The 10522-nt window shown below is 41.7% G+C and overlaps 1 protein-coding gene across 26 annotated transcripts in view; it reads left to right on the top strand.

Annotated features, from left to right (window-relative positions):
• LOC105467387 (WD repeat domain 20) overlaps positions 1-10522 on the top strand; it is an 88408-nt gene that overhangs the window by 38796 nt on the left and 39090 nt on the right. The window contains exon 1 of one of the 26 annotated variants that reach the window (XM_024788380.2): positions 732-3504. The exons of the other annotated variants lie outside the window; for them this stretch is intronic. The gene's annotated coding sequence lies outside the window, so the exon portion shown is untranslated. Of the gene's footprint in view, positions 1-731; positions 3505-10522 lie in introns of those variants that run through there. 26 annotated transcript variants of the gene reach the window in all.

The raw sequence follows: 10522 nt of genomic DNA, 5'->3' as shown, positions 1-10522 counted from the left end.
TTTCTTCCTGGTTTACTCTGGGAGGGTCGCATATTTCCAGGAATGCATCTGTCTCCTCTAGGTTTTCTGGTTGGTGCGCATAAAGGTGTTCATAGTAGCTTTGAATGATCTTTTGTGTTTCTGTGGTATTGGTTGTAATATCTCCCGTTTCATTTCTAATTGAGCTTACTTTATTTCTAAGTGAGCTTATTTGGATTTTCTGTCTTAGATTTTCCTGTTTTATTTGAATGAGTTATGTTCGAGATCTTTATCCTGGAGGTTGCAATTTTTTTTTTTTTTTTTTGGGTGAAAAATCAGACCTTAGGCCGGGAACGGTGGCTCACACCTGTAATCCCAGCCCTTCAGGACGCTGAGGCAGGCGGATCACCAGAGGTCAGGAGTTTGAGACCAGCCTGGCCAACATGGTGAAACCCCGTCTCTACTAAAAATACAAAAATTGCCGGGCGCGGTGGCTCACGCCTGTAATCCCAGCACTTTGGGAGGCCGAGGCGGGCGGATCACAAGGTCAGGAGATCGAGACCATGGTGAAACCCCGTCTCTACTTAAAATACAAAAAATTAGCCGGGCGCGGTTGTGGGCGCCTGTAGTCCCAGCTACTCGGGAGGCTGAGGCAGGAGAATGGCGTGAACCCGGGAGGCGGAGCTTGCAGTGAGCTGAGATCCGGCCATTGCACTCCAGCCTGGGCGACAGAGCGAGACTCCGTCTCAAAAAAAAATAATAATAAAAAAAATAAAAAATAAAAATACAAAAATTAGCTGGGCCTGGTGGCAGGTGCCTGCAATCCCAGCTTCTTGAAAGGCTGAGGCAGGAGAATCGCTTGAACCCAGGAGGTGGAGGTTGCAGTAAGCTGAGACCACGCCATTGCACTCTAGCCTGGGCAACAAGAGTGAAACTCCGTTTTAAAAAAAAAAAAAAAAAAAAAAATTCAGACCTTGGTGATGACCTTGAGCAGTAGGATAGAAATAACTCCCACATGCTTAGTGTTCCAATAATGGAACACTAGACATAAATGGGTTAATGCCTGGTAACATCAAGTTAATACACATTGGAGTGAAAATGAGGCTTGATTCTCATCTGGCTGTATTTCTCATAGCCAGCAGACTCCCCTCAAAGGGCCATCATTTTGCAGAATGGAAGTTTCCGTAGTTCTTGGCTATAGTGATAAGTGGGTGTTTTTGTGTCATCTGCATCAGAATCAATGATGGTTTTTCACACTGCTTTTGCCGTTTGCTTCATATTTCCATGCCTTACCTATTCTTTGTTTGCAGTTGCCAACCATTTCTTTTTTTCTTTTTTTCTTTTTTGAGACGGAGTTTTGCTCTTGTTGCCTAGGCTGGAGCGCAATGGCGCAATCTTGGCTCACCGCAACCTCCGCCTCCCGGGTTCAAGCAGTTCTGCCTCAGCCTCCCAAGCAGCTGGGATTACAGGCACCTGCCACCACGCCCAGCTAAATTTTGAATTTTTAGTAGAGATAGGGTTTCTCCATGTTGGTCAGGCTGGTCCTGAACTCTCGACCTCAGGTGATCCACCTACCTTGTCCTCCCAAAGTGCTGGGATTACAGGCATGAGCCACTGGCCACCTTGCAGTTACCATTTCTACCATGTGGCTAACTTGCCTGAGATTTGTAACAGTTCACTTTACTGATGACATCAAATCCAAGCTAAGTCTAGTAAGTTACCCTATCAGTGCGTCTTCAAAATCTATCATCATTTCTCCTGATGAGATTCTCCCATTCAGATATCGAACTAGCTGAGCTGAGACCATTGTTTTCACACACTTGTTTATCTGTTTGTCTTGCTCTTTTCTCAAGTGCCTTCCCACATATTTCTACTTGCCAATGCCATTGCCCCAGTATTTTACTTCTTACATTTACAAAAACTGTGAGACTGCAGGAGCTTTGAAAAACATCAGTATTTGTCCCAGCGTTACTAAGCAAAAGGGGCTTGCTGTCCAGTGTGCCAGAAGCCTATACTGTGACACTGGGTTTTTCAGAAAGTTTTCTCAAAACCCAGTGAAGGGAGTCTCCTAGCTGTGAGAGATGTAGCCAGATGAGAATCAAGCCACTGGGTTCTTGAGTATTTTCTCAAAAACCCAGTGCGTGGAATTGGCTTTCTGGTTATTGGAAGTCGACTCACAAGGAGACAGGTTCAGCTCAAATCTGTCTGTCTGTGCTGGCTTTAAGGCAGTGCCTTTATTAGAAGAGCTTTAGGGAGTGGCTTCTGGGAGTAGCAGGTGATTGATATGAGGAAAAGGGTGGTCTGGAAAGTCTTCGGACCTGTGCAGTTATCTCTTCATGCCTCCTCGTGGGTCCCATGTGCAAGTTTGGGGGAAGTTAGTATGAAGCATGTGGCCGAAATTTAAACTTGTTCTACACAAACTCCAATCAGCTATATTGATTCCAGCCAATTTTAGCCCGTTGTGTTATGTGTCTTACAAGTGGAGGGCGTGTCAGTGAGTTGTTTCTTTTCTTGTCTGAGATCCTGCAAACTCGAGAATTTCTGTTAATCATTGGTGTCTTTAACTCTCAGGGGCATGGTTTCACCAGTCCGGAAGGATCCCTGTGCCTTGTCATCCTCATTTTTTGTAATGTGAGTTTGTATCTTTTGTAGGGTGGTGGAGTGTTCAGGATCTGTGTATGTGGGGTTGAATTGTTATGTGGCCAGGTGCAGTGGCTCGTGCCTGTAATCCCAGCACTTTGGGAGGCTGAGGTGGGCAGATCACCTGAGGTCAGGAGTTAGAGACTAGTCTGGCTAACATGGTGAAACCTCATCTCTACCAAAAATACAAAAATTAGCTGGGCGTGGTCGCATGAGCCTGTTGTCCCAGCTACTTGGGAGGCTGAGGCAGGAGAATTGCTTGAACCCCGGAGGCAGAGGTTGCAGTGAGCCGAGATCGTGCCATTGCACTCCAGCCTGGGCTACAGAGCGAGACTCTGTCTCAAAAAAAAGTTTCGTTTGTGTGTTTTCCAGATCCTCAGTGAGTTCCTTGTAGGAATGGACCATGTTTGTGTACCTCTTCTCCCTCTCTTCCCTTACACCAGTAGTTCTCTTAGGCCTGGTCCCTGACCAGCAGTATCAGCGTCCCCTCAGAACTTGTGACAGTGAAGATTCTGGGTCCCTGCACTTGAACACTGAGTCAGGACCTGTGAGAGGAGAGCGGGCCCAGCAATCTATGGTGTAACTGCCATGCTAGGTAATTCTGATGGGCTAGTTTGAGAACCACTGCCTTATAGGATCTAATATAGGTTTACCTCACAGCAAACACTCAGCTCACTCACTAATTTGTAGACTCTACTAATCACTGCTGATTTGTTTCTATCTCATAGCTGCCATTTACTGAATAGTTACACTGGGCTAGGCACTGAACTAGGTGCTGTCACATGCATTGTCCCTTATGATCTCACAGATACTTTGCAGAAGAGGGAGTGGTGCGTCCCACTTTATATAGAGATGAGAGAGGGGAGTCTTTGAGGGATGTAGTAACTTGTCAAGGCTACACAGCTGGTAAGTGGCAGCAGGAGATTTCAGCAAGGCCTGTCAGACTCCAAAGCCTGTGTTCTTTCTAGTACCCCACGCTGCTTTTCACGTAAACTCTCGCTCCCAGAAAATTCATGTGTCTGTGTGGCTGTCATGTGGTTTTATAATAAATGGTTGTAATACCTATATTTCTATATTTTTCTCATCGTATACTTAAACCACCCACTAACCAGCAACCTTTCAGTTTTTTTAAAAAAGACTTTTCCATTTAATAATATTCATTTATTTACAGTGTGTCAGAATTAGGAGGTATTATGAAAGAGGCCTTTGAGAACATATTCTACCCTCTGTATTTTCACAGGTAGAGCCATCCTATGTGCTACTTTATCTTTGTCTCAGAAATTAAACTTTCATTGAGGTGTAAATTGGCATACTACACAGTTCTGACCTCTAAACTTCTTTTTTTTTTTTTCCCTAAAAAAAAAAAAAAAAGAAAAAAAAAAAAAGGGAAATGAGGTCTCACTGTGTTGCCCAGGCTGGTCTCGAACTCCAGGCTCCAAGTACTCCTCCCATCTCAGCCTCCCAGAGTGCTAAGATTACAAATGTGAGCCACCACGCCTGGCCTGAATTTATAACTTAAAAACATTATGCTACATCAAGTTCAGTAAAATCTTAACTGATTGGAAAGAGTAATTTTACTGGTTTAACTTTGCCCTTCCTCACCCCCTCATTTTCAAATCCCTCCCCTCATATTTGTACATACATTTTCCAACAGGTGGCTAAATATTAACTTTTATTTTTAAAATGCCTTGTAAGGAATCAAATACTTATTTCCATGCTAACTCACTGTAGTTCTTGGTTTGAATGCATTTAAAAAATGTAAATTGATACTATTGATAACGATAACAGTTACGTTGGTACGGTGGCTCACGCCTGTAATCCCAGCACTTTATGAGGCTGAGGCAGGCGGATCACTTGAGGTCAGGAATTCAAGACCAGCCTGACCAACATGGTGAAACCCTGTCTCTACTAAAAATGCAAAAATTAGCTGGGCGTGGTGGTAGGTGCCTGTAATCCCAGCTAGTTGGGAGGCTGAGGCAGGAGAATCACATGAACCTAGGAGGCGGAGGTTTCAGTCAGCTGAGATTGTACCACTGCACTCCAGCCTGGGCAACAGAGCAAGACTCTGTCTCAAAAACAAAGCAACAACAATAATAATAATAGTAACAGCCAGTATTTACATAGCAGTTACTTTGTTCCAGGTATGATTCTGATCACTTTACATATTTTAACTCCTTTAATCCTTGAACACTGCCTATAGCAGGGTCACTATTTTATTATCCCCATTTTCCCATTTTGTGGAAGTATTGGTACATAAAAGCAAATAGCTTGTTCAGGCTCACAGGACAGAATCTGAAGGCATCCTGGCTCCAGAGTCTCTGCTCTTAACCACTCTTTAGAGTGCCTTGCACGTTTTCAACCAGACCTTTCTCTATATAACATATCACTTTACACTTTTAAAATAGTGTACTATTTATTGCAACTCCTGGGTTCAAGGGATCCTCCCGACTTAGCCTCCGGAGTAGCTTGGATTACTGCTTGGGGTCAAGAATTTTGTAAGAATTTTGTGAGAGCGGGGCAAGTACTCAGGCTTGCTGTGGGCAACAAGAAAAGTGGGGACGTTGCGTTATTTTGGATCTCTTCATATTTAAAAATAAATCTAGTTGTAGTACACTACACGGAGGAGAGATCAGATCTTTCTGTGTCACTTGAGAGATTCCCTTTTGGTTTGTAGCCACAGCTGCTGTCTATGAGACCTGCTGGTATTTGGAGCTTTACCCTTTGTCATAACCATGTGTACTAGCAAGCTGAGGGGCTGGCCTGCATTTCTTAGCTTTCCATATCTATGTACCCTAGTTTAAAAGTGCTGCCTGTTTCTGCCATCCTTGTCTTTGCATACAGAATTTTGCATACATCTTTGCTGACCAGAGTTTTATTGATGAGTATTTGACTGCACGGCAAAGGGATGATTTTCCTGAAGGTGGCCAAAAGATTTGGAAAGAGCTGTGGATGTGGGCTTTGGCATTAGTTCATCAGTACACATTCAGCTTGAGAACTTTGAATTATCAAGAGGCAAACAGCTCATGTCTTCCTGTACAGCTGCTGTCTCCTGAAGAAGGCTGGCAGCATTCAGAACGTAACTTACGAACTGTAACCAAAGGAGTGTCATTTGGTTTATCCTAAATTTAATGAGTTTGGGAAAGTCTTCTGTAGTTCATCGCAGTGTGTTATAAATAATAGTTTCAGGTTCTGTCTGGTAGTTACTGTCTGATGTGGAAGCAAGAAGACCACAGGTGAGAGGAGAAGACGACTGAGAAATGAGGGCTTTGGGTTAGGTTACCTTAGTGCTTTTCCTAGTTTCCTGGGCATGGTGCACTTACAGTGAATGAGACCAGAGCTCCGAGTTGAGCTGCTGTGTTAATCGGTTGTATGATTTTAGGCAGTTTACTTCTTTGGTCTGAGTTGCAGCATCTTGAGAGCAAGTGTGACTTTTTTTTTTTTTTTTTTAATGACCATTCACCTTAGGTGACTTTTTAAAGTGCCACTCCAGCTTTGTCTATTCTCTGATCCCCTGATGTAAGACTTAGATTACCTACATTCATGTAAGATTTTTGTATATTATAATTATATTACAGAATTGTTCACACTGGGAAATGAGTTGCTTCTGTAGTCTACTTCTTTGGTAATAGCTTTATATTTAACTTTTAGCTAGTAGTTGCAAAATTTTAATTCCGTATATTACATCATATGAGATTGCAGTGCATTATACAAGATCATGAGTGGTAAACTTAGCATAGAGCATAGTCTAGCACATGTGGAATTGTTGACAAGTGTTAACTTTTGGATTATGGTTGATTTTAGCCTTCAGTGTGGAACTTCCTATTGAGTTCTAAGTGGGTTGGCCTGCTAACCTACATTTTAAATACAGCACTGTCCCTGACTGAGATGACGAATACACCTCCTTTCCCTTTCAGCGCAATATTTTTATTTCAGGTCTCAATATTTTAACTTCTAAATGCTAAAAATATTACTGAATACTTGAAAACAAATTTCACTGTGTAACCCTTTTAGCTGTTTCCTTCTGGATTAAGGGTAGTGTAGGATTCAGTTTTCCTAGAATCTTTAGAAGACTGTAAAATTGGTGATAAATTCTCAGTTCAGTTCCTATGAAAAAGATGTGGATGCATATTATAAATATACATTAGAGAAAAAATAGGGAGCTAAACTTGGAACAGATTGGATTTCCCAAAGAGGACTCTGGGGAAAGCTATCTTTATTTGCCACTGTAGCAAATTAAGAGCACACAGTGAGCTGTTCTAACGCTGAATGCTATTTGAAGAATAAAACGAAAGAACTAGCCATGGCTTCCTCCTCTGTTGCCTGAATGGTTGGCTTCTTTAAGTAATTTTCCTGGCCTTTCTTCTCTCATTGAGTGATGTCACTGATGCCACAGAAAGATGAGTAATAGACTCCTATGGTCTTAATTGGTGTGAAACTTTATGATTTGACTTGTTTGAAATATATTATCACCTGTTGATGATCTATCATTCCCATTCATGCATTTGCTCAGTGTTACAGTAAGCTTCCTTTTATTGTAAATTTTACTGTTTATCAAGTCACAGATTTTTCTGTGACCCTAATACCAGGCTATGACATGCTTTTAAACTACTAGAATAATTTTGAAATAGTTTTAGTAGTTTTTTTTGGTTTTTTTTTTCTATTAAAAAATTATGTAAGCAATATATGATTATTGACAAAAAGGCAGAAAATATTATCTAAATATTACCCACTCTTTTAAAAGTAGGCACTTTTGATATTTTGGTGAATATCTTTTCAAACTGTTTTCTTTGCAAATATGTACATGTAAATAAATATATGGCCCAAACAGAATTTGACTTTTTAAAATTCCATATATATTATATATATATATATATTTTAATAGAGACATTTTACCATGTTGCCCAGGCTGGTTTCGAACTCCTGGACTCAAGTGATCCACCCTACCTTGGCCTCCCAAAGCGCTGGGATTACAGGCGTGAGCCACTGTGGCCGGCCTGTACTTTTAGTGTAGAAATTTAGCTATAGAAATTTTAGTTATAGAAATTTCCCAGTTTATACAGAAGTAGAGAAAATAGTATAAAGAACTTTCATATACCTGTCTCCCAGCTTCAACAGTTAATGACGTATGGTAAGTTTCATTTCATGTATTATCTTATTCCCATTGGATTATATTAAAGCAAATCCCAAACATCATGTCTTTTCTTCTGTATTTAAAGAAACTTTTTTTAATAGAAATTTTTATCTTTTTTGCTGTGTCGGCCAGGCTGGTCTCAAACTCCTGCCTTCAATCAATCCTCCCAACTCGGCCTCCCAAAGTGGGAGGATTACAGGCACAAGCCACTGTCCCTGGCATCCTGTATTCTTTTTTTTAAGAGTTTGGGTCGGCCGGGCGCAGTGGCTCAAGCCTGTAATCCCAGCACTTTGGGAGGCCGAGCCGGGGGATCACGAGGTCAGGAGATCGAGACCATCCTGGCTAACACGGTGAAACCCCGTCTCTACTAAAAAAAATACAAAAAACTAGCCGGGCGAGGTGGCGGGCGCCTGTAGTCCCAGCTACTCGGGAGGCTGAGGCAGGAGAATGGCGTAAACGCGGGAGGCGGAGCTTGCAGTGAGCTGAGATCCAGCCACTGCACTCCAGCCTGGGCTACAGAGCGAGACTCCGTCTCAAAAAAAAAAAAAAAAAAAAAAAAAAAAAAGAGTTTGGGTCTTATGTTTTCCATGCTGGCCTTGAAAACATAGTGAAAGAAGTTTGTATTTGAACACAGGCTGTTCCTTGACAGATGTGTAAGTATTCTTTATGGTTGATTTCTTGACTTATGAAGGTCTTTTTCTTGTATTTAATCTAGTTTAAAAAAAATCTAACTTTTTTTTTCTTTCATTTTAAAAATTTTTTTGTAGAGACAAGTTCTCACTATGTTGCCCAGGCTGGTCTTGAACTTCTGGACTCAATTTATCCTCCTGCTTTGACCCCCTAAAGTGCTGGGATTACAGGCATGAGCCGCCATGCCCGGCCCTTTAAAAAATAAACAGGCCGGGTGCAATGGCTCATGCCTGTAATCCCAGTACTTTGGGAGGCCGAAGTGGTCAGATCACTTGAGGTTAGGAGTTCAAGACCGGTCTGGGCAACATGGTGAAACCCTGTCTCTACTAAAAATATAAAAATTAGCAAAGTGTGGTGGTGCATACCTGTAATCCTGGCTACTTGGGAGCCTGAGGCAGGATAATCACTTGAGCCTGGGAGGTGGAGGTTGCAGGGAGCTGAGATGGCGCCACTGCACTCCAGCCTGGGCGACAGAGTGAGACTCCATCTGAAAGAAAAAGAAAAAAGAAAAAAAAAAAAGAAAGTTATGGCCTAAACATATTTTTAGGTTATTTGAGGATATTAGACATATATGATGAATGACTAACAGCACAAATGCCAAGTGAGTAGTTGCAGTGATGAACGAATGCTGTTGAACTTCCGATGAAGGCGAGATCAAAGCTTTTCCTCACACTAGTATTTAGATCAGCTCTCTGTTACCCGAACTGATTTGAGGCTGTATTCTTCAGCTGATGCCTGGTTGGATCAGAGATTATTTGAATTACAGAAGCCAAGTCAAGCATTTTGGCCACTTGTTTTTGTAGCTGATCTTCATTAATGTTTAAGATAAATGTTCTCTCACTCTAACTCTTTTGCTTCCTGTTTGAAACACAACAGTGCACTATGTCCAGAATGCTGTCGTTTGATGTAAAATTACTGGTACATGTGTCGTTTATTGAAATTTTATACATTACAGATTCAGTAGCTTATTCTAGCTGAAGTTGGGTGATTGAAAAGGGAGTAACAGCTAGATATGGTCAAAGGTGAAGTCGTAAGCATTGTGAATTTTGGGCAGATCACCACCTCTTCCTGGACCTCAGTTTCTCTGTAGGATGAGGAAATGGAAGTTTGTAGACCCTCTGCACAACTGGGGACTTAGGGCCTTTTTCACTTAGGATGGGAGCTCTTCTACCGATTATTGCTTATGTTACTCAGCAACTTGAATTGGAAATTTAAAATCACTTATGTGCTCTGCTGAATATAATGAGCCCATGGATGGTCCAAAGGTTAGAACAACAACAGTATAGTAGTTAGGCAGCACATAGGAATCACTCTCTGCTCTGTAATGCTCTTTAATTTACCAGTGTTGTCTCAACACTTTCAGAAAGGCATAGAATTCTCCCTCCTATCACTGTTTAAAAATTTTTGTTCTAAGAATTTGAAATCATCTTTTGCAGAAATGAATGCATCTTGCCTTTTCGTTAGTGTGAGATACTGGTATTCCCTTTGGAATGGGAATGCGTATTCCTATGCATATTTAACAGAAGGGTTCAATAAAAATAGGTCATTTGAATATGTCAGCATTTTAATGTGATGAGATCTAGTGTTAGGATGTGTGCAAATTGAATTTAGCTTGATGTTTATTCATAGCTTTTCTTTCATGAAGAAATCAGTATTTCATTAGCCTAAGGAAGCTTCACAACAGCCATTTGTGGTGACTTGCCTCACGATCGGAGATCTAACCGTACGTGGAGTACAGCATCAGAGAATGAAGAGCTGGTAAAGATGTTGCAGTGTAGCCGTTTTTAAGTTCATCTTTAAGAAGCTACTGTGAAGGAAGAGAAGTAGATTTTAATAGCTGGCAGTTTCTAAATGATAGGCTGCCTTAGGAAAAAGTGACATGTGAGAACAACAAAAGCTTGTTATTTTAGCAGATGCTTGACTGAGGGTGCTAGGCCAGGGAAGATGCTGCCACAGAATGTCCGCCCTGTGCTTGTTCCTGCTTTCCGCTGGTGGCCACCCTCTCCCCACCCAATGCAGAGCTCCAAAGGAGGGGCTTTTGCTGGCCCCTGGGAGAAGCTGTCTGATGAGCAGCAAGCAATTCCAGAGATTGTCCTTGTGAAA

Source organism: Macaca nemestrina, chromosome 7 (assembly GCF_043159975.1).
Source record: "Macaca nemestrina isolate mMacNem1 chromosome 7, mMacNem.hap1, whole genome shotgun sequence".
NCBI lineage: Eukaryota > Metazoa > Chordata > Mammalia > Primates > Cercopithecidae > Macaca > Macaca nemestrina.
The sequence above is the reverse complement of the archived record's forward strand: the minus strand, read 5'-3'. Positions and strand labels throughout refer to the sequence as shown.